Source organism: Microcaecilia unicolor, chromosome 1, assembly GCF_901765095.1.
Source record: "Microcaecilia unicolor chromosome 1, aMicUni1.1, whole genome shotgun sequence".
Taxonomy (NCBI): Eukaryota; Metazoa; Chordata; class Amphibia; order Gymnophiona; family Siphonopidae; genus Microcaecilia; species Microcaecilia unicolor.
The window spans coordinates 626,121,287-626,143,010 of NC_044031.1; the positions used below are offsets into that span (position 1 = coordinate 626,121,287).

The 21,724-nt window shown below is 45.1% G+C and overlaps 1 protein-coding gene across 2 annotated transcripts in view; it reads left to right on the top strand.

The window, feature by feature from the left end:
• GRINA (glutamate ionotropic receptor NMDA type subunit associated protein 1) overlaps window positions 1–21,724 on the top strand; it is a 146,244-nt gene that overhangs the window by 14,178 nt on the left and 110,342 nt on the right. The gene's annotated exons all lie outside the window — the stretch shown is intronic.

Here is a 21,724-nt window from a genome sequence, read left to right on the forward strand (position 1 = left end):
TGGATGTTGAGGGCGTAGACTTTGCCTCTTTGGGTCTGTCAGAGGGTGTCTCCCGCATCTTGCTTGCTTCCAGGAAAGACTCCACTAAGAGAAGTTACTTCTTCCATTGGAGGAGGTTTGCCGTCTGGTGTGACAGCAAGGCCCTAGATCCTCGCTCTTGTCCTACACAGACCCTGCTTGACTACCTTCTGCACTTGTCTGAGTCTGGTCTCAAGACCAACTCTGTAAGGGTTCACCTTAGTGCAATCAGTGCATACCATTACCGTGTGGAAGGTAAGCCGATCTCAGGACAGCCTTTAGTTGTTCGCTTCATGAGAGGTTTGCTTTTGTCAAAGCCCCCTGTCAAGCCTCCTACAGTGTCATGGGATCTCAATGTCGTTCTCACCCAGCTGATGAAACCTCCTTTTGAGCCACTGAATTCCTGCCATCTGAAGTACTTGACCTGGAAGGTCATTTTCTTGGTGGCAGTTACTTCGGCTTGTAGAGTCAGTGAGCTTCAGGCCCTGGTAGCCCAGGCCCCTTACACCAAATTTCATCATAACAGAGTAGTCCTCCGCACTCACCCTAAGTTCTTGCCAAAGGTCGTGTCGGAGTTCCATCTGAACCAGTCAATTGTCTTGCCAACATTTTTTCCCCGTCCTCATTCCTGCCCTGCTGAACGTCAGCTGCACACATTGGACTGCAAGAGAGCATTGGCCTTCTACCTGGAGCGGACACAGCCCCACAGACAGTCTGCCCAATTGTTTGTTTCTTTTGATCCCAATAGGAGGGGAGTGGCTGTAGGGAAACGCACCATATCCAATTGGCTAGCAGATTGCATTTCCTTCACTTACGCCCAGGCGGGGCTGGCTCTTGAGGGTCATGTCACGGCTCATAATGTTAGAGCCATGGCTGCGTCGGTAGCCCACTTGAAGTCAGCCTCCATTGAAGAAATTTGCAAAGCTGCGACGTGGTCATCTGTCCACACATTCACATCTCATTACTGCCTGCAGCAGGACACCCGACGCGATAGTCGGTTCGGGCAGTCAGTTCTTCAGAACCTGTTTGGGCTTTAGGATCCAACTCCACCCCCCGAGGGCCCTGTTTGTTCTGTTCCAGGCTGCACTCTCAGTTAGTTGGTAATTTTTTTAGGTCAATCTCATTTATGTCCTCGCCGTTGCGAGGCCCAATTGACCATGGTTGTTGTTTTGAGTGAGCCTGGGGGCTAGGGATACCCCATCAGTGAGAACAAGCAGCCTGCTTGTCCTCGGAGAAAGCGAATGCTACATACCTGTAGAAGGTATTCTCCGAGGACAGCAGGCTGATTGTTCTCACAAACCCGCCCGCCTCCCCTTTGGAGTTGAGTCTTCCCTTGAAGTGTATTGTCTTGCTACATACTGGACTGGCCGGCTCGAGCCGGTTTCGGGCGGGAAGACGGCCGCGCATGCGCGGTGCGCATGGGCGCGCGAGGACTAGCAAAGGCCTTTGCTAGTAAACTTTCCGATGGAGGGGGCTGCCGAGGACGTCAACCCATCAGTGAGAACGATCAGCCTGCTGTCCTCGGAGAATACCTTCTACAGGTATGTAGCATTCGCTATATAAATGTAACCTGAAAAAGTGGTGTTCCCCAGTGAAATCTCGAGCACAGCAAAGCAGGGGCGTAGCCAGACTTCAACGGTGGGTGGGTCCAGAGCCGAGGTGAGGGGGCACATTTTAGCCCTCCCCCCCCCCCCGGTGCCACCGACCCCTCCCCCCACCCGCCCTTGCCGACACCTCCAACAACTTTGACCCCCCCCCCCCCCCGCCGCCTGCTACCTTTGCTGATGGGGACCCCAACCCCCGCCAGCTGAAGTCTTCTTCCTTCGTTTGGTTTCTGAGTCTGACATCCTGCACGTACAACGTGCAGGACGTCAGACTCACAGAAACAGAACGAAGCCTTGCGATCTGCAGGGCTTCGTTCTGTTTCTGTGAGTCTGATGTCAGACTCAGTTAGAAGAAACCAAACGAAGGAAGAAGACTTTGGCTGGCGGGGGTTGGGGTCCCCCGCTAGCAAAGGTAGCAGGCGGGGGGGGGGGGGGGGTTTGCCAAATCTACAGGGGCCCTGGCCCCATAGCAGCTATGCCCCTGCAGCAAAGCAATCTAGCTGATGTGTTTTGTAAAATTTGCAGATGTTTTTTCAGTTTTTTAGGCCCAACAATTTAGAGTAAATTATGATTGAATAACAATTATTTCCTAAATTTTCTGCAACTAGTGAAGTTTCTTAAACACTTTCCTAATTAAATTAATATCAGCATCAAAAGACAATGTTGAATCAATGATGATCCCTGGGACTGGGACTCTTAAAGGAGATTCAGTGGAGTGTATGTTGTCTCTGAGGACTACCTTGGGATCAGGTAATAATTTCAGCAAGGGGTCTACCCAGAGTAACTTTGTTTTGTCAATGTTCAATTTTAATTGATACTGTAAGGCCAAATTTCAACAGCATCTATAAACTGTTGAGCATTGGAGATGATAGTACTCTTCATCCACATTCATAAGTATACAAGCTTAACATAAAAACATAAGCAGTGCTATACTGGAACAGACCGAAGGTCCATCAAGCCCAGTATCTTTCTAACAGTAGCCAATCCAAGTCATAAATATGTGGCAAGATCCCATTTTATGCTGCTTATCCTAGAAATAAGGGAAAGGGAAATATGACTTGATATACCACCTTTCTGTGGTTTTTGCAACTACATTCAAAGCGGTTTACATAGTATATTCAGGTACTTATTTGTACCCGGCGCAATGGAGGGTTAAGTGACTTGCTCGGAGTCACAAGGAGCTGCAGTGGGAATACGAGCCCAGTTCCCTAGGATCAAAGTCCACTGCACTAACTACTAGGCTACATTTCCCCACATTCATCTTAAAGGCTTATGGACTTTTAGGATTTTATCCAAACCTCTTTTAAACCCTGATAAGCTAACTGCTTTTACTACATTCTCTGGCAACGAATGCTAGAGTTGAATTACATGTTGAGTGAAGAAATATTTTCTCCATTAAAAAAATTTTCTTTACAACTTAGTAGCTTCATTGCGTGCCCCCTTGTCCTTGTATTTTTGGAAAGGGTAAACAAGTGATTCATGTCTACCCATTCCACGCCACCCAGTATTTTATAACGCTTTTTCATACCTCCCCTCAGCCATTTCTTCTCCAAACTGAAGAGCCCCTAGCCCGCTGTAGCCTTTCCTCATAGGGAAGTCGTCCCATCTCCTTGTCTGTAGGTTTTGTAGAGTCTTTCCAAGGGAACTCGTCAAAACATTAAATAGAATTGGAGAGAGCAGAGAGCCCCAAGGGCTCTACACATAGCTATCCATGAATGAGATAAAGCAGAGCTTGATAGAGTTTCTTAGGATCAAGGAGCCAACCAGAAAATCTTGGATCCAGAGTTGAAGTGACAGGAATTTTTATTCATTTTATCCACATTTATAAATTGCACATTCATAAAGATGATGCACTGCAAAGTTATTTGCCACAGTAGCAGGGAAGGAACAGACAGAGGCAACTGCTCTTCCCTTCACCCACTCATCTACTGTCTATCTGGCAATGGAGAGAGGCAATTAGTGGTGCAATGGGAGAGAAGCCAAACCTGCAGCTGCTATGAGTGGGTGGGACTGTGCACCCACCAACCTACCCCCAAAAGCTTCAGCCTTAGCCTCTCTTCCCTCCCACCTGCCCCCAGCAGCTGCAGTTTTAACCCCTCCCCAGGTTGCTGGCACTAACATTTGAAAAGGAGGCAGAGCAGCTTTTAAATTAGAACGAGGTGGAGGAGAAGCTGACAGTTGCTCAGGAGTACATGGTTGGGAATGAGGTATTTTTGAAGGATACTATTTTAACAGGACATTTAGGGAGTATCAATAGAGAAGTTTCAACAAAGGTAAAAGAAAGCCAGGTAGAACAGAGCAAAGGTTACAAATTATCCCTGTCAGCCTCTAAGCAGCTTGTAAGATGCAAGGAAATAACACACTGTCACAGCCATGGCCATGCATCCGCTCCCTGACTCGCCTAGAATGTCACTGGGTCCTCTGTTTCCTCCACACTGGCACGGGGACCCACATACGTGGTCATCCCCATTGGCTCCAGCACTCCCCAGATCGCCCTGCTCGCTGCAATATGCCACCAGCAAGAGATGGCTCCCTTAGGCGCATGCCAGAGCCAGAAACTTAAGGAACTTATCATTTCTATACTGCTACTAGACTTCCACAGCGCCAAACACTAAACACATAAACAGTCGCTGCTCTATTACTACTTATCATTTCTGTAGTGCTACTGGACTTCCACAGCGCCATACGGTAAACATGTAAGAGCCGGTCGCTGCTGTACTACTGCTTATCATTTTTATACTGCTACTAGACTTCTGCTTTGCCGTACACTAAACATGTAAGAGACAGTCCCTGCTCTGCTACTAGACTTCTGCAACGCCGTTCACTAAACATGTAAGCGATAGTCCATGCTCTACAACTACTTAGCATTTCTATAGCGCTACTAGATGTACACAGTGCTGTATAGTAAACACGTTTTAGACAGTCCCTGCTCTAATACTACTACTTATTTCTGTAGTGCTACTAGCTATATGCAGCGCCGTACGCTAAACATGTATGAGATGGTCCCTGCTCTACTACTGCTACTACTTACTATTTCTATAGCTCTACTAGACGTACACAGCGCTGTATAATAAACTTTTTAGAGAGAGTCCCTGCTCTGCTTCTACCACTACTACTACTTATCATTTCTGTAGTGCCACTAGACGTACACAGCGCTGTACACTAGACATGTTTGAGACAGTCCCTCTCTTTTGCTACTACTACTTCTAATCATTTCTATAGCGCCACTAGACTTGCAGAGCATTGCACACTAAATAATTTGAGGCAGTCCATGCTCTTCTACTACTACTACTACTACTACTATTTATCATTTCTGTTCTGCCACTAGATGTACGTAGCACTGTACACTAAACACGTTTGAGCAGTCTCTGCTCAACAGAGTTTACTATGTAATTAAGACAAACAGTACAAATAAAAGATTAGGGAATTACTTATTGTGGGAATAAGTATACTCTGGAGAAGAGGAAGGATTGAGAGATCTGATGCAGACATTTAAATACTCAAATGTTATTAATGAATTAACCTTTTCCAAAAGATGGGGAAGCTGTAGAGTAGAGAACATGAAAAGAAATTGCAAGGAGGTAGACTTAGAAGCAAAATCATTAATAATTTTTGACCTGAAAGAATGATTTATTTATTTGTTACATTTGTATCCCACATTTTCCCACCTATTTGCAGGCTCAATGTGGCTTACTTAGTACTGTAAAGGCGTTTGCCAATTCCGGTATAAACAGTTACACAGTGGTGTTGTGGTAGAATGAGGTTCATGTGGAACAAACATATTATGGAATTGTATAGAGGAAGAGTTACATTATGTCCATTACATACTTTGGTTTCGTAGTGTTGCAGGGTTCGGGCATTTAAGTTGGGTAGGTAGGGTAGGCCTTTATGAACAGGTAAGTTTTTAGTGATTTCCAGAAGTTTAGGTGGTTATATGTTGTTTTCACGGATTTTGGTAAATGCGTTCCATAGTTGCGTGCTTATGTAGGAAAAGCTGGATGCATGAGTTGATTTGTATTTAAGTCCTTTGCAGCTTGGGTAGTGGAGGTATAGATATGTTCGTGTTGATCTGGTTGTATTTCTGATTGGTGAACTGGAGAAGTATGCTTTTACCTGTTGCTATTTCCTGTTTGAATTTGGCTAGGAGAGTAATTAGTACTGTTTCAGTGCTATGGAGGGGGCGGAATCCTGATTGTGATTCATGTAATGTTGTGAATTTGTTTATATAATCAGTAAGTTGTTTGGTTACCATGCTTTCCATCAATTTAATTACCAGTGGGATATGCTACTGGGTGGTAGTTGATTTCGTTTGTATTTTTCTTGGTATCTTTTGGTATTGGGGTGAGTAGGATGTTGCCATGTTCCTTAGGGAATAGACCTTGTTGAAGCATGTAGTTTAGGTAGGATGTGAGGTCCGCTATGAAGCGGTTAGGGGCGGATTTTATTAGGTAGCTGGGGCAGGTATCCAATTTACAGTGGGTGTTGGAGAACCTTTTGATCGCCTGGGTAACTGTTTCGGCGGTGAGGAGAGCGAAGTTTGACCAAGTTCAGTCAGCTGGGTATTCTCTAAGGGTTGGGTCCAAGCCATTGATGAAGTTATCGATAATCGGTATTGTCCTGAGGTAGAGTGTTGCGTAGGCTTGCAATTTTTTCATTGAAGTATTTAGCAAGTTTGTCTGCAGATGGGATGTCTGTATTGATTGTAGTGACCACTGTGATGTCTAATAGTTTGTTCCCGAATTGGTATAGTTTCTTTGTGTCTTTGTAATCTGGCCCTATTTTAGTTTTATAGTATGACCTTTTGGTCTGTCTTATCGCGTATTTGTATTTTCTTTGTATTTGTTTCCATGCATTGAGTGTGTGTTCATCTTTTATTTTTTTTCCATGCTCGTTCGAGTTTCCTGGATTGTGTTTTTAGTGTTTTCAGTTCATTGTTGAACCATGGTATGGACTTATGCCTACGTGAGGTTCCCGTTCGCAAGGGTGCTGTTTCGTCTAGTATGCTTCTGCATCTTTTATCCCATTCTGTGAGGTAGTATGTGGAGTCCGTTTGTGCTGTCCATTCGTTATTGCATATCTGTTGCCAGAATGTTTTCAAGTCTGTTTGGTCTCTTGTGCTGTAGGTTGTGTGTTCTTTTTGCAGTTTGAACTCTTCTTCCACCATTTTAGGGATAGGTTTAGTTTGTAGTGATTGGTCCGTGGTGTTTCTGTCCATTTAATATCTGTTATTATTAGGTTCTAGTCTGTTGACAGTTTGTGTGAGATGAGGTTGAGTGTGTGCCCCTTCATATGGGCCGCTTGCATCCATGGCCATCCGAGATCCCGTAAGCGGAGGAATTCCTTAAATTCTCTGCCCGTCTTGTCTTCCGCCAGGGTCGCTTTACTCATACTACCCCTCTCCTCAAGTCGCTTCACTGGCTCCCTATCCGTTTTCACATCCTGTTCAAACTTCTTCTACTAACCTATAAATGTACTCACTCTGCAGCTCCCCAGTATCTCTCCACACTCGTCCTTCCCTACACCCCTTCCCTTGCACTCCGCTCCATGGATAAATCCTTCTTATCTGTTCCCTTCTCCACTACTGCCAACTCCAGACTTCGCGCCTTCTGTCTCGCTGCACCCTACGCCTGGAATAAACTTCCTGAGCCCCTACGTCTTGCCCCATCCTTTGCCACCTTTAAATTTAGACTGAAAGCCCACCTCTTTAACATTACTTTTGACTTGTAACCACTCGCCTCCACCTACCCTCCTCTCCTCCTTCCTGTACACATTAATTGATTTGATTTGCTTACTTTATTTTTTGTCTATTAGATTGTAAGCTCTTTGAGCAGGGACTGTCTTTCTTCTATGTTTGTGCAGCGCTGCGTACGCCTTGTAGCGCTATAGAAATGCTAAATAGTAGTAGTAGTAGTTTGGGTCTTCTAGGTGAAGGTCAATGTCTCCAAATACTAGTTTCCTTGTCATCAAGCAGATGAAGCCATTACGTATGGGTTATGTCCATCAACCAGCAGGGGAGATAGAGAGCACTCAAACTTTCACAGTGCCCTCTTGGCCAGCTAGCTCCACTGCCTCTCCAGTATTCTCTATCTCCCTTAGCAGGGTGGCTGCAGCTTGTTCAAGCTCCAGAAAAATCTGCCGGGAGGTGGTTCCTGGCTTGCCAGTTGTTAACCGGGGTGTTGGAGGCTATAGCAGCTTCACTTTAAAGGCACATAGGTTAGCCCTTTCCCTGCCTTACCCATACCTCTGTGGATGTGGACATATTGCCTTGCTTTCCCTGTCCTTACCCACCAACAGTGGATGCAGGCATATAGGTTCGCCCTTTCCTTGCCTTTCCCACTCATCTGAGCCTCCGGAGTCTTCAATACCTCTGCTTTCCTCACAGCTTAAAAAAAAAAAAGTCGCGTCGCGTTTTTAAACGCAGAGACGCTGGAACAGAGGTTTTTGACCTGATTTTCAGCAGGATCGTAGTTGTACACTAGATCCTTTGAGGTAAGAGTGATTTCCAACTCCTCCGGGGTGGGCCCGCGATTGGGGCGATTTTGGCGTGAAACCGCCATTTTGGATTTTACCGCCGTTTCTCGGTGATGGCTGCGGACAATGTAAAGCGCTGTTCCACTTGTGGCAAGCGCAAATCAGCAGCAGGGCTCTGTAAATCGTGCTGTATTGGCGTAGGAGCCGGCCCGAGCATGGCGAGCGATGTTTCTTCCCGCTCTGAGCTGGCAGCGGGCGCCATTTTGCTTACACCGCATAGAATTCAACGCCCCAGTAAGAGACGTGTTTGTGGAGTCCCGATGCGGTTCTGCCGTCAAACGGGCGGCGGTGGAGGAGACTTTACAAGGTCTGATTCAGTTAGGGGCAGTGACCCCGGTGCCTCCTGCCGAGCAAGGCTGCGGCCGATACTCCATCTACTTTGTGGTGCCGCGAAAAGGTGGGTCCTTTCGCACTATTCTGGACTTAAAAGAAGTGAACAAGTCCCTGAGAGTGCGGCATTTCCACATGGAATCCCTGCACTCCGTCATTGCGGTGGTTCAGCCAGGAGAGTTTCTCACGTCTCTAGACCTGAAAGAAGCTTACTTGCACATACCAATTTGGCCCCCGCACCATAAGTTTCTGAGGTTTGCGGTGTTGGGAAAACATTTCCAGTTCAGGGCCTTTGCGTTTTGGCCTCGCCACAGCTCCCCGAACCTTTTCGAAGGTAATGGTGGTAGTAGCTGCTTTTCTCAGGCGAGAAGGTATCAGGGTTCACCCGTACCTAGACGACTGGCTCATCAGAGCAGACTCTGCAACAGAGAGCTTACAAGCTACAGCCAGAGTGGTCTCAGTACTGCAATCTCTAGGCTGGGTCGTCAATATGGCCAAAAGTCACCTGTCCCCTTCACAATCTCTAGAGTTTTTGGGGGCCAGGTTCGACACAGTCTCGGGCTATGTGTTCCTACCCGAGCTAAGGCGGTGCAAGCTTCAGAATCAGGTCCGTCTGCTCCTGAGGATGCCCCGCCCGCGAGCTTGGGACATTGTCCAGCTGCTGGGATCGATGACAGCCACGATGGAAGTGGTACCCTGGGCGAGAGCGCACCTGAGACCTCTACAGTATTCCCTTCTCCGGAGATGGTCTCCTATTTCTCAGGATTACCAATGCAGACTTACTTGGCTCCCTGCGGCCCGTCTCAGCATGGAGTGGTGGCTCTCGGACAGCATGCTGCGGCGAGGAATGCCGCTGACGCTCCCCGTTTGGTGCCTAGTGGTAACAGATGCCAGCCTGAAGGGCTGGGGCGCACACTGCAAGGGGAAGCATGCCCAGTGTCTGTGGACACCCGAGGAGTCGGAGTGGTCCATCAACCGCCAAGAGTTGAAAGCGGTGTTTCAGGCGCTTCTGGCCTTTCAAGTGACCTTGGAAGGATTGGCTGTCAGAGTGATATCGGACAACACGACAACGGTGGCCTATATAAATCGACAAGGCGGAACAAGGTGCAGAGCACTAGCCGCGCAGGCCGAACTGATTTGCCAGTGGGCCGAGCTGCATCTTCAGTGTCTGTCGGCAGCTCATATTGCAGGTCAGAGCAATGTGCAGGCCGATTCTCTGAGCAGGCATCAGATCGATCCAGCAGAATGGAATCTGGCAGACGAAGTATTCCTGCAGATCTGTGCCAAATGGGGCAAGCCCGTGATGGATCTAATGGCGACAAGTGCCAATACCAAAGTCCCGTGCATCTTCAGCAGACGGAGAGATCCTTGCTCGGCGGGGTTGGATGCCTTGGCTGAACCCTGGCCTCCAGGTCTACTTTATGTGTTTCCCCCATGGCCCTTGATAGGGCGCCTGCTCTTGCGGATTTGGCTGCACCCAGGAGAAGTGGTCCTCATCGCCCCGGATTGGCCAAGGAGACCTTGGTATGCAGACCTCCGACAGATGCTCCTGGAGGCTCCTCTGCCGTTACCTCTGGTACCGAACCTGTTGACTCAGGGACCGGTAGCCATGGAGGATGCCGGCCGCTTTGGTCTTACGGCATGGCTATTGAGAGGGCGCAATTGAGGGATAAAGGTTATTCCAATAAAGTTATTTCCACTCTCCTGCAAGCCCACAAGCGGTCCACTTCCGTGGCTTATGCCAGGATTTGGTGCCGGTTTGAGTCTTGGTGTGCTTCCAGAGCCATTGTTCCAATGCGGGCTCCTGTCTCGCCGATTCTGGACTTTTTGCAGGAAGGTGTACAAAAAGGCTTGGCCTATAATTCCCTGCGGGTGCAGGTGGCAGCGTTGGCCTCCCTTCGTGGTAAGGTGGAAGGCGTGTCTTTGGCTGCTCACCCAGATGTGGCACGGTTTCTTAGAGGGGTGCTTCGGCTCCGACCTCCAGTGCGAGCACCCTGTCCAGCTTGGAACCTGGGGCTAGTTTTGAAAACCCTGCAGGCATCTCCTTTTGAGCCGCTTCGGCGAGCATCGGAGAAAGACTTGACACTGAAGGCCGTTTTTCTGGTGGCCATTACCTCGGCGAGACGGGTGTCAGAGCTCCAGGCGCTGACCTGTAGAGACCCATTTCTGCAATTTTCAGAGTCCGGAGTCACGGTTCGGACCGTGCCTTCCTTTATGCCTAAGGTGGTTTCAGCCTTTCACTTAAACAAGCCTATTTTCTTGCCCTCTTTTTCAGAGGAAGAGTTTCCAGAATCTTTTGGGCAGCTGCACCTTTTGGATGTGCGCAGGACTCTGCTGCAGTATCTGCAAGTTACTAACTCTTTCAGGACTTCTGATCATCTGTTTGTTTTGCTATCCGGTTCTCGCAGAGGGTCTCCAGCGTCTAAAGCCACTATTGCCCGCTGGCTCAAAGAAACTATCTTTTCAGCTTATCTGCTGGCCGGCAGGGTTCCGCCTGTAGCCTTTTAGGCACATTCTACTAGAGCGATTTCTTCCTCTTGTGCTGAAACTGGAGCACTCTCTCTTCAAGAGATATGCAGTGCAGCAACATGGGCTTCTAAGCTCTCCTTTGCCCGACATTACAGGCTGGATGTGGCTGCCAGGAGGGATGCACGTTTTGGTGCACAAGTGCTAGCGCGTGGTGTGGCTTGTTCCCACCCTATCTAGGGATTGCTTTGTTACATCCCATACGTAATGGCTTCATCTGCTTGATGACAAGGAAGAGAAAATTAGGTTCTTACCTTGGTAATTTTCTTTCCTTTAGTCATAGCAGATGAAGCCATGAGCCCTCCCTGTATGATTGTCTGTATGCTGTGAATCTGTTTTTCAGGTTCTGTTCTAATTTCCTGAAGTTCTTTCCTTGGGAGAAAGTTGGAAAACAATCTTCAGGATTCATGTTCAGTTTAAATTTAGGAGGATGTGTTCATTCCCTCCAGGAGGCGCGTGTGTTCCCCTCCAGTTCTATAAATAGGAGGATGAGTTCATTCCCTCCAGTGTGTTGGGAGGATGTGTGATTCCCTCCAGGAGGCGCGTGTGTTCCCCTCCACTTATACAATAAGGAGGATGAGTTTATTCCCTCCAGGAGGATGTGCATTCCCTCCTTTATGAGTTCATGCCCTTGTGATGGGCCATCGTTCGCTGTGAGGAAAGCTCTTGTGATTCCCATTGTGGTTTGCCATACTGCTTTGGAAGCTTCAAATACTGAAGAGGCAGTGGAGCTAGCTGGCCAAGAGGGCACTGTGAAAGTTTGAGTGCTCTCTATCTCCCCTGCTGGTTGATGGACATAACCCATACGTAATGGCTTCATCTGCTATGACTAAAGGAAAGAAAATTACCAAGGTAAGAACCTAATTTTCCCATATTGGAGTTGGTTGCACAAGTGTTTGAAATGAAGTCAGTGAAGTTTGTCTGGCCTTCGTTCCAATTACCTGGTGGTCTATAAAACAAGACACAGTTCAGGTGATCAAGCAGGGTTTTGTTGTGGATTCGGATCGCGGCAATTTCAAGTTGGGTCGTCATGGGCTCGGCAGTAGTCTCGGTGGCAAAGTGGGATCGATAGACCAGTGCCATGCCTCCGCTTGTCCCTTGATTTGCCTTCCCAGTGGAGGGAGTGGAGACAAAAAGTGATGAATTCAAGGTATGGGACAAACACAGAGAATCCCTATGTCGCAGGGGAATGGGATCAAAACAAAACTTAAATAACTTTCATACTTCAGAAAAGACAATAACCTGCACAGAATAGTAGTTACTATCCTAACCACCTTATTAGTTAGAGTAGATGGCTATGCGGTCTTTATCTGCTATCATTTACTACATTACTGTGGTTTTTTTTGTAAGGAAAAGTTCAAAATGAGCACACTTCTCTATGACTTCCACCTTGTCAAAGGGAACTGAATGTGTTTGTAAGACTTAAAACATATGCTCCAATTCATTCCACATACGAATAACCGTACTGGTCCATCTAGCCCTATATCCTGCTTCCAGCAGTGGCTAATCCAGATCACAAGTACCAGGCAGAATCCCAGAGAGGAGCAAGATTCCAGGCAGAATCCCAAAGAAGAGCGAGATTCCAGGCTACCGATCCCAGGGATAAGTAGTGGTTTCCCCATATCTACCTTAGTAGCAGTTTATGGTCTTTTTCTCCACTCATTACCTGTACTTCTCTTGAAACTTTCTTTAGCTTGCTCAATTTCATCAAATGCTCGATGGTTATCTCCACAAGCAGGGGAATCTAGTGTGTCAGTATCTCAACACCTGGCTGTTGGAAGTTTCTATGACTAAATTAGCTGTTTCCTTGAGAAATATAAGAATTTATTTCCTTCAAATGATGGGTTAAAAAAAAATATATCCACTCTTATTTATAGGAACTCTTTTGTGTACAGATGAGGCAAAAACTTTCTCTTTTACAAGTCAGAATGTAGAAGCTGTCTTAAAATAATTGGTGGTCCCTATAGGTCTCAACCAGAACCTGCTTACAGCTGTTAGGCCACATGGATAATGCCGTGCATATGGTTCTTTTTTATTGACTGAGAATGAAAAGATGCAGTGAGACCGCACGTTCCAATTAAATTAATATAGCCCACACTCATTTCCAAAATTCATCTGTTTGATCCTTTCATACCATTCTGAACTGGTGGGCATCCATAATAAACCTATAACAAGGTGCTCCCTTTGCACTGCAGGAATATTCTTTTCTCCTGACAACAGATACTTGTAGTGTTGAGGTGGGGGGGAGGTCTCCTGGAGCCTACAAAAGCCATGAGAATTCTCTAGATCAGTCATCTGGAGCTGAGAGCAATATTTACTCTCTGAAGATCTGCCTATGTGCTCCACGATAAATGAGTAGATTCAAACACACAATCGAGTTACTATGTTCTTCCTAATTCAGGGGATGAACTGAGCATTACCTGGGCTTGGCCTCTCCTCTATACCTATCTGCCCATCCCTCTAATAGCAAAAAACTTGCGGAAGTTTCAGGGAAAGCCTAGCAGAATGATGGTCATTGCCATCTACTGGCTTGCTGGAACTGGTTTCCCTTCCTCACAAGATCCTTGTGTTCTCCTTCTGATTGGGCTTCATCGTTCCTTAGCATTGATAAGAGAGAAGTGGGTTAAGTTTTTTTCATCTCACATTCAGGGCATATGAATAGCAGCATAAAAACCTTCCAGAAGATGTTCATATGGTTTCAAGTAGAAAAGGTTGTCATTATGGAGCGTGAGTGACCAATGAACAAGACCACTTCAGTAGTCTCCCTTCTACTGTACTGCAATATTTTTATCATCTTTATCATTTAAGACTCTATAAACTTCCTGTAGTGCTCTCTCAGCCTGTCCTGTCTTCATTGATAAATTCCAACTTCTCACTCTTGAAACTCACCAACTGGCTTCTTCTGAAACCAGTGACTCAGAAGCCTCTTATGTCATGGGATCTTATGAAACTTCCATTTCAGCCTGTAGAGTCATGCGGTTTGAAGAACCTTTTATTTGAAAGGTTCTGGGTTTTTATTTATTTTGCAGTCATGACTTCAGATAGAATTGGTGAATTTCTAGCTTTAGTCAGTTATGGATCTTATGTGCAGTTTCATTGTAATAAGTAAGTACTCCATACTCATCCTAAATTCTTGCCAAAGGTGCTCATGCCCTTTAACCTAAGTAAACTAATAACACTACCTGATTTTTATCTTAAACCACACAAAAGGCCTTATGGACTGTAAACAAGCTATTGTTTACTATCTGGAAAAAAATACACTCCATAAAATAATCTAAGAAGCTGTTTGTCTCCTCTAATCCCAGCTGACTTGCTGTTCCAGTGGCAAAGTGGACCCTAGTTATTGGCTGTCATCTTGTATTCAATTTAATTACGTGTAGACTGGTGTCCTTTTAGCCAGTAGAGACAACTCTGATGAAATAGAAACCACTGAGACTACTCTAGCACTTTCTGAAATGTACTTTCTTTGACAGTGTGTACAAAGTATCTCCTTTGGTCTTTTATTCATGCTTTGGCTTAGAGCAGTAAGTGACCAACTTGCCTTTTATGATATAAGCAACTCTTGCATCATCTGATCTTTAGTGATGCGGACTTTACCTACAGGGCCTTTAAGTTGGGAGCCACCTACTTGGGTGCTTCACTCAATCCTGCTTGTTGATGGAAAAAACACAGTTGCTGACGTGTGTAACAGGTGTTTTTCATAGATAGTTGCATTACTTGATGAGCTGTGCCGCTATCTGAGGAAGCCGTTGTTCATGAAAAGGGCTGTGTGTGCTCAGATAGTTCTAAGCTGTGGGAAAGCTGTTCCATTCTTGGAGAGCGCAATGATGTCACCAACAGTTTTACTGGATGCTGTGTTAAGACAGGTGAGCAGCTTCATTTTCTAGCCACCATGATCAGTTCTTTGGATATTACTACTACTTATCATTTCTATAGCGCTACAAGGCATATGCAGCGCTGTACACCATACACAAAAAACACAGTCCCTGCTCAAAGAGCTTACAATCTAGATAAGACAGGCAGACAGAACAATTAAGGGTGAGGATAAAAGGACAGGGCAAGTGAGCAGTGGTTAGGAGTCAAAAGCAGTGGGCTTTAAGTTTGGACTTGATATTCCCATCATATGTAAAAGGTAGTTTCTATTACCTTCACAGCCTCTCATTCCCATACTCCACTTTTTCTTGGAGTTCATTGTAGTGTACAGATGATCCTGTATTATGATTCTGTGTTCTGAGACGTTTCTGGAGTTCACTGTAATGTACAAATTACCTTGTATTGCGACTCTGTGTGCTGAGAGGTTTCTAGAGTTCAGTGTTGTGTACAGATGATCCTGTATTGTGACTGCATGCTGAGAGAGGTTTCTGGAGTTCAGTGTCGTGTACAGATGATCCTGTATTGTGACTGCATGCTAAGAGAGGTTTCTGGAGTTCAGTGTCGTGTACAGATGATCCTGTATTGTGACTGCATGCTGAGAGAGGTTTCTAGAGTTCAGTGTCGTGTACAGATGATCCTGTATTGCGACTCTGTGTGTGCTGAGAGGTTTCTGGAGTTCAGCGTCGTGTACAGATGATCCTGTATTGCGACTCTGTGTGTGCTGAGTGGTTATGAGTGTTCATGTCTGGAGAGTACTTCTGAACTTTGGGGGTGATATTCAAGAGTGTAATTGAAACTGGTTCTCTTTGTATGGAAATTAGGATCTCTGTGCTGTAGGCAGAATTTCATTTTTTAACAATAAGCAGTGACACTTTATAAAGCTATCTGTTTAGGTCTGTTGTAGCTCATCTGGATTGCAGCTGAATGTTGCCACTAACCCATGGATTCTATATAGTGCGCTTATATTTAGGTGCCAAAATCAGTGCGGATTCTATAACAGCGCGAGTAACTTAATTGGCTTTTTAACAAGCTAATGAGCACTGATATCAGTACTTAAGCAATAATGAGCACTTATTGGCACTGATAAGAATTTAGGCACACAGCTCGCTAAGTGTATTCTGTAAAGATGTGTGCTGAACTTCTAACGCGCGCAGGCAAAAAGGGGAGAGGTTATGGGTGGGGAATGGGCATTTCGTGGGCATTCTGAAATTTAGGCGCCTAGTTATAGAATATGGCCCAGTGCGCCTAAATCTATGTGCCGGGATTTACGCCATGTTTTAGTTGGTGTAAATGGATGCATGCAGATTTAGGCGCTGAAATATCAACTAAGCACATTCTATAATTGGCGCCTAAATCTTCTCAGAGATGTCACCCGGGCTGCGTAATCCTGGAAGCATAGGATCTTTTTATCTTCATAAATAAGGGACTTCCCCAAGCAAATTGCCCACAACACCACATTCATATGTCCATAATTTACAATTTTAAGTGTCACAGCTCGCAGTTTGGTGCCATTTTGGTGTGGCGGGCCTGTCCTCTAAACTCTTTGTACACGAAGTGGTCCCGAGGGCAATCCCAGTGCAAGGATTGAGTAAACCAGGATTCCAAAAAAATGACCAACGTGCTCTCTAAAAGTGTGTCTAGTATGCCATGTAATCACAGATTTTTTTTTTTGGTTACATTTGTACCCCGCGCTTTCCCACTCATGGCAGGCTCAATGCGGCTTACATGGGGCAATGGAGGGTTAAGTGACTTGCCCAGAGTCACAAGGAGCTGCCTGTGCCTGAAGTGGGAATTGAACTCAGTTCCTCAGTTCCCCAGGACCAAAGTCCACCACCCTAACCACTAGGCCACTGGTTTCTTCTCGAGCGATTTTAGTTTCCATTTCTGAAAATTGCTTGGCTAGCTGTCAGTTCAACTCTGTTCTCAAGTAACTCATGTGCTGCAGATGCTGATCAAACTTTAATCCAGAACTATCGAGGCGCTCATGAACCGACTCAAACTTGGAATATAAACCTTGCACTTTTGTCTAGGTCCTCTTCGACTTCTGCCATCTCCGCCACCATTATTTCTGCAGCCTGTGTTGAATCCACTGAAGGGCTTGGGGGGAACTGTAAACTTTGGCCATCTTGCTATCTGGGACTTTCACTTTTTCATTCTTTCTCTGTAGAGACTTTATCAACATTGTTGTGGCCCCAAAATCAGTGGAACTGACGCCACACACCTTCACCATTTAGGGGAAATTGCACCAGGTTTTCAAAGCAATGGGCAGATGTGGCAGTGCAGTGCTATGTGATCCTCTCAATGCTTTTTAAAATTATCCCGTTACTGATGGAGGATTGACATTTTGTTGTTCCTTTGATTATGCTGAGGCTGGTTGTACAATAAGATAGTTCCTCTTAGCATTTCATCTTTTATAAAGCAATTTGAAATTTGCCCATGATAGTCCATGTTCAGTGACCATTTTTAATGTTTTCTTTTTTTTTCCACTTGTGTTTTTCCTCTTTCCTAGTTATGCTGATTTGTTTATTTAAATTTTGATAGTGGGACTTTTGGTGCTGCTGAAAATGTAATTAAGGATTGATTTATTGATTTTATTAAGTGCCTTTTGGAAGAGTGTCATATAAGTCATTTTGACTGATGCTGGGCAGCCTGCCCAGGCTAACATATATCATGCTTCACTTTTGTCATCCTGCCTTGACCTTCTGCAGTAGAAATTTATAGTTCCTCATCAACCCTCCAGACCGGTCAAGACGCTTGGGTTATGCTCGCCTACCAGCAGAGGGAGACTGAGAACAGTAAACTTGAAACTATGTACATATAACCTGTGCCTAGCCATGTATAGCCAGTATTTTCTCAGTCTCAGCAGAGGGTAGACAGGCAGCCTGTGCAGTTTCCCGGTCTGGATAGGTTGTTGTGTTTATTTTTATTGTTTTCTTTTGTTCTGGGCTGGTTTTCATCCCTGTACCTGGAAGATTTTGGTGTGCTAGGGGTTGCGGAGGACAGTCTTCTCCAGTCATTTTTGTTTCTCAAATAATTTTTAGCAGAGTGTCCTTCTGATTTTAAGTGGTTTAGCTGTATTGCAGGAGTGTGCTGTGGGACGGTAATCCATTGTGCAAAATGGTTACCAAAGTTCAGATATTCTGGCCTGGACCTGGTCTTCTAACAAGTTAACGTTTGTAGCACTCTTTGCAAGTGAATATTTGATCTGCCTTTACTCACTGCAGTGATTTATGCTTAACCCAGTATCTGTTTCCAGTATCTAACCATTGATTTAATGACATTAACAGATTGTCTCTAGAAGGCACAGCAGGGCCTAGCTGGAGAACAAAACAAAATATTAAATTAAGGCTGTATAGAATATACATATTTGATTTGATTCAGTCAGTCCTAAATAGTGCTTTATATAGTGCATTATTTCACATTTGGCTGAATGTAGATTTAAATTCAAATATGAATAATCTGGGGCTCTACTGCGCTAAATCCTACTGAAATAAACACGATCTCTGATTTCATGTTGCTGCTTTTATTATTTGCTATGTTACAGCTCAGTGCCTATTATTCGTATTCATAAAGATCTCAATATGTATACTTTGGAAGAAAGGCTCGAGAGGGGAGCTATGATAGAGATATACAGAGCATATTCATAAGCATGGATTAATGAGACAAAGTCAACATGAATTTAGTGAAGGGAAATCTTGCCTCACCAATCTACTACATTTCTTTGAAGGGGTGAACAAACATGTGGATAAAGGTGAGTTGGTTGATATTGTATATCTAGATTTTCAAAAGGCATTTCACAAAGTACCTCATGAAAGACTCCAGAGGAAATTGGAGAGTCATGGGATAGGAGGTAGTGTCCTATTGTGGATTAAAAACTGGTTAAAAGATAGAAAACAGAGAACTACTACTTAACATTTCTAGAGCGCTACTAGGGTTACGCAGCGCTGTACAAACTAATAACTAAGGACGGTCCCTGCTCAGAAGAGCTTACAATCTAAAGGACGAAATGTCAAGTTGGGTAGTCTAGATTTCCTGAGTAGAGGTGTTGTGATTAGGTGCCGAAAGCGACATTGAAGAGGTGGGTTTTGAGCAATGATTTGAAGATGGGTAGGGAGGGGGCCTGGCGTATGGGCTCAGGGAGTTTGTTCCAAGCATGGGGTGAGGTGAGGCAGAAAGGGCGGAGCCTAGAGTTGGCAGTGGTGGAGAATGGTACTGAAAGGAGGGATTTGTCTTGAGAGTGGAGGTTACGGGTAGGGACGTAAGGGGAGTTGAGGGTAGAGAGGTAAGGAGGGGCTGCAGATCGAGTGCATTTGTAAGTTAGTAGGAGAAGCTTGAACTGTATGCGGTATCTGATCGGAAGCCAGTGAAGTGACTTGAGGAGAGGGGTGATATGAGTATATCGGTCAAGGCGGAAGATGAGACGTGTGGCAGAGTTCTGGATGGACTGAAGGGGGGGATAGGTGGCTTAGTGGGAGGCCGGTGAGGAGTAGGTTGCAGTAGTCAAGGCGAGAGGTAATGAGAGAGAGTGGATGAGAGTTCAGGTGGTGTGCTCAGAGAGGAAAGGGCAAATTTTGCTAATGTTGTAGAGGAAGAAGCGACAGGTCTTGGCTATCTGCTGGATATGCGCAGAGAAGGAGAGGGAGGAGTCGAAGATGACGCCGAGGTTGCGGGCAGATGAGATGGGGATGATGAGGGTGTTATCAACTGAGATAGAGAGTGAAGGGAGAGGAGAAGTGGGTTTGGGTGGGAAAACAATAAGTTCAGTCTTGGCCATGTTCAGTTTCAGGTGGCGGTTGGACATCCAGGCAGCAATGTCGGATAAGCAGGCCGATACTTTGGCCTGGGTTTCCGCAGTGATGTCTGGTGTGGAGAGATACAGCTGGATGTCATCAGCATAAAGATGATAGTGGAAACCATGAGATGAGATCAGGGAGCCTAAGGAAGAAGTGTAGATTGAGAAAAGGAGGGGCCCAAGGACAGATCCCTGAGGAACTCCAACAGAGAGCGGGATAGGGGAGGAGGACGAACCATGAGAGTGTACTCTGAAGGTACGATGGGAGAGATAAGAGGAGAACCAGGAGAGGACAGAGCCCTGGAACCCAAATGAGAACAGTGTGTCAAGAAGTAGGTTGTGATTGACAGTGTAGGGTTAAATGGTCAGTATTCTCAGACCCCAGGGGTCTGCTGGGACTGCTGCTTTTTAACATATTTATAAATGATCTAGAGATGGGAGTAACTATTGAGGTAATTAAATTTGCTGATGACACAAAGTTATTCAAAGTTGTTAAATCACAAGAGGATTGTGAAAAATTACAAGAGGACTGAGCATCCAAATGGCAGATGAAGTTTAATGTGAGCAAGTGCAAAGTGATGCGTTTGGGAAAGAGGAACCTGAATTATAGCTATGGGATGCAAGGTTCCACATTAGGAGTCAGCAACCAGGGAAAGGATCTAGCTGTCATCATTGATGTAATGCTGAAACTTTCTGCTCAGTGTTCAGCGGCAGCTAAGAAAGCAAATAGAATGTTAGGTATTATTAGGAAAGGAATGGAAAACAAAAATGAGGACTTTATAACGCCTTTGTATCGCTCAATGGTGCGACCGCGCCTCGAATATTGTGTGCAATTTGGTCACCGTATCTCAAAAAAGATATAGTGGAATTAGAAAAGGTACAGAGAAGGGTGACAAATGATAAAGGGGATGGGACAACTTCCCTATGAGGAAAGGCTAAAGCGGCGCGGCTAGCTGTTCAGCTTGGAGAAGGGACGGCTGACGATAATATGATAGAGGTCTATAAAATACTGAGTTAAGTGAAACGGGTAGAAGTAAATCACTTGTTTACTCTTTCCAAAATTACTTGGACTAGGGGGCATACAATGAAGCTTCAAAGTAGTAAATTTAAAACAAAACAGAGAAAATATTTCTTCACTCAAAATTTGTTGCCAGAGAATGTGGCAAAAGTAGTTAGCTTATTTAAAAAAGATTTAGATAATTTCCTAACACAAAAGTCCATAAGCCATTAAGATGGACTTGGAAAAATGCACTGCTTATTTATTTATTTGATTTGATACACCGCCAATCACAGCTAATTGATTAACAACAAAAGCTCAAGAGGAGCACAACAAGAGAGCAAGAGTGGAAAATAGTCTAAATCAGGAAGGGGAAGGCTTGGGCAAAAAGCCAAGATTTTAAAAGTTACTTAAAATGCCTGGTAGGATGGTTATGATTTAACAAGAGGTGGCAAGAGTGTTTCAGCATTCGGACCAGTATAGGCAAAAGAAGTGGCCCAAATAGTGTCCAGTGTTATGGCTGTGGGAGAAGGAAGATGAAGAAGGGACTGCTGAGAGGCATGTGACATGAGAAGGTATATATTCAGGAGCAGATGGAAGTAGATCTTTATAAACCTGGAGAAGTAATTTGTAGGTGATGCGGTATGATATGTGTAGCCAGTGTTCTTGTTTGAAGAAAGGGGTGATCTAATTTGTGAGCATTGTGTAAAATGTTTCACAGCAGTGGACTGTATAAGACCCCTGTGGAACCACACTATCTACCTTTCTCCATTGAGAATACTGACCATTTAACCCTACTTTTTATTTTCTATCTTCTAATCCACAATAGGACATTGCCTCCTATCCCATGACTTTCTAACTTCCTCAGGAGTCTTTCATGAGGTACTTTGTCAATGCCTTTTGAAAATCCAGATACACAATATCGACTGGTTCAACTTTATCCACATGTTTGTTCACCTCTTCAAAAAATGTAGTAGATTGTTGAGAGAAGATTTCCCTTCACTAAATCCATGTTGGCTTTGTTTCATTAATTCATGCTTATGTATGCTCTGT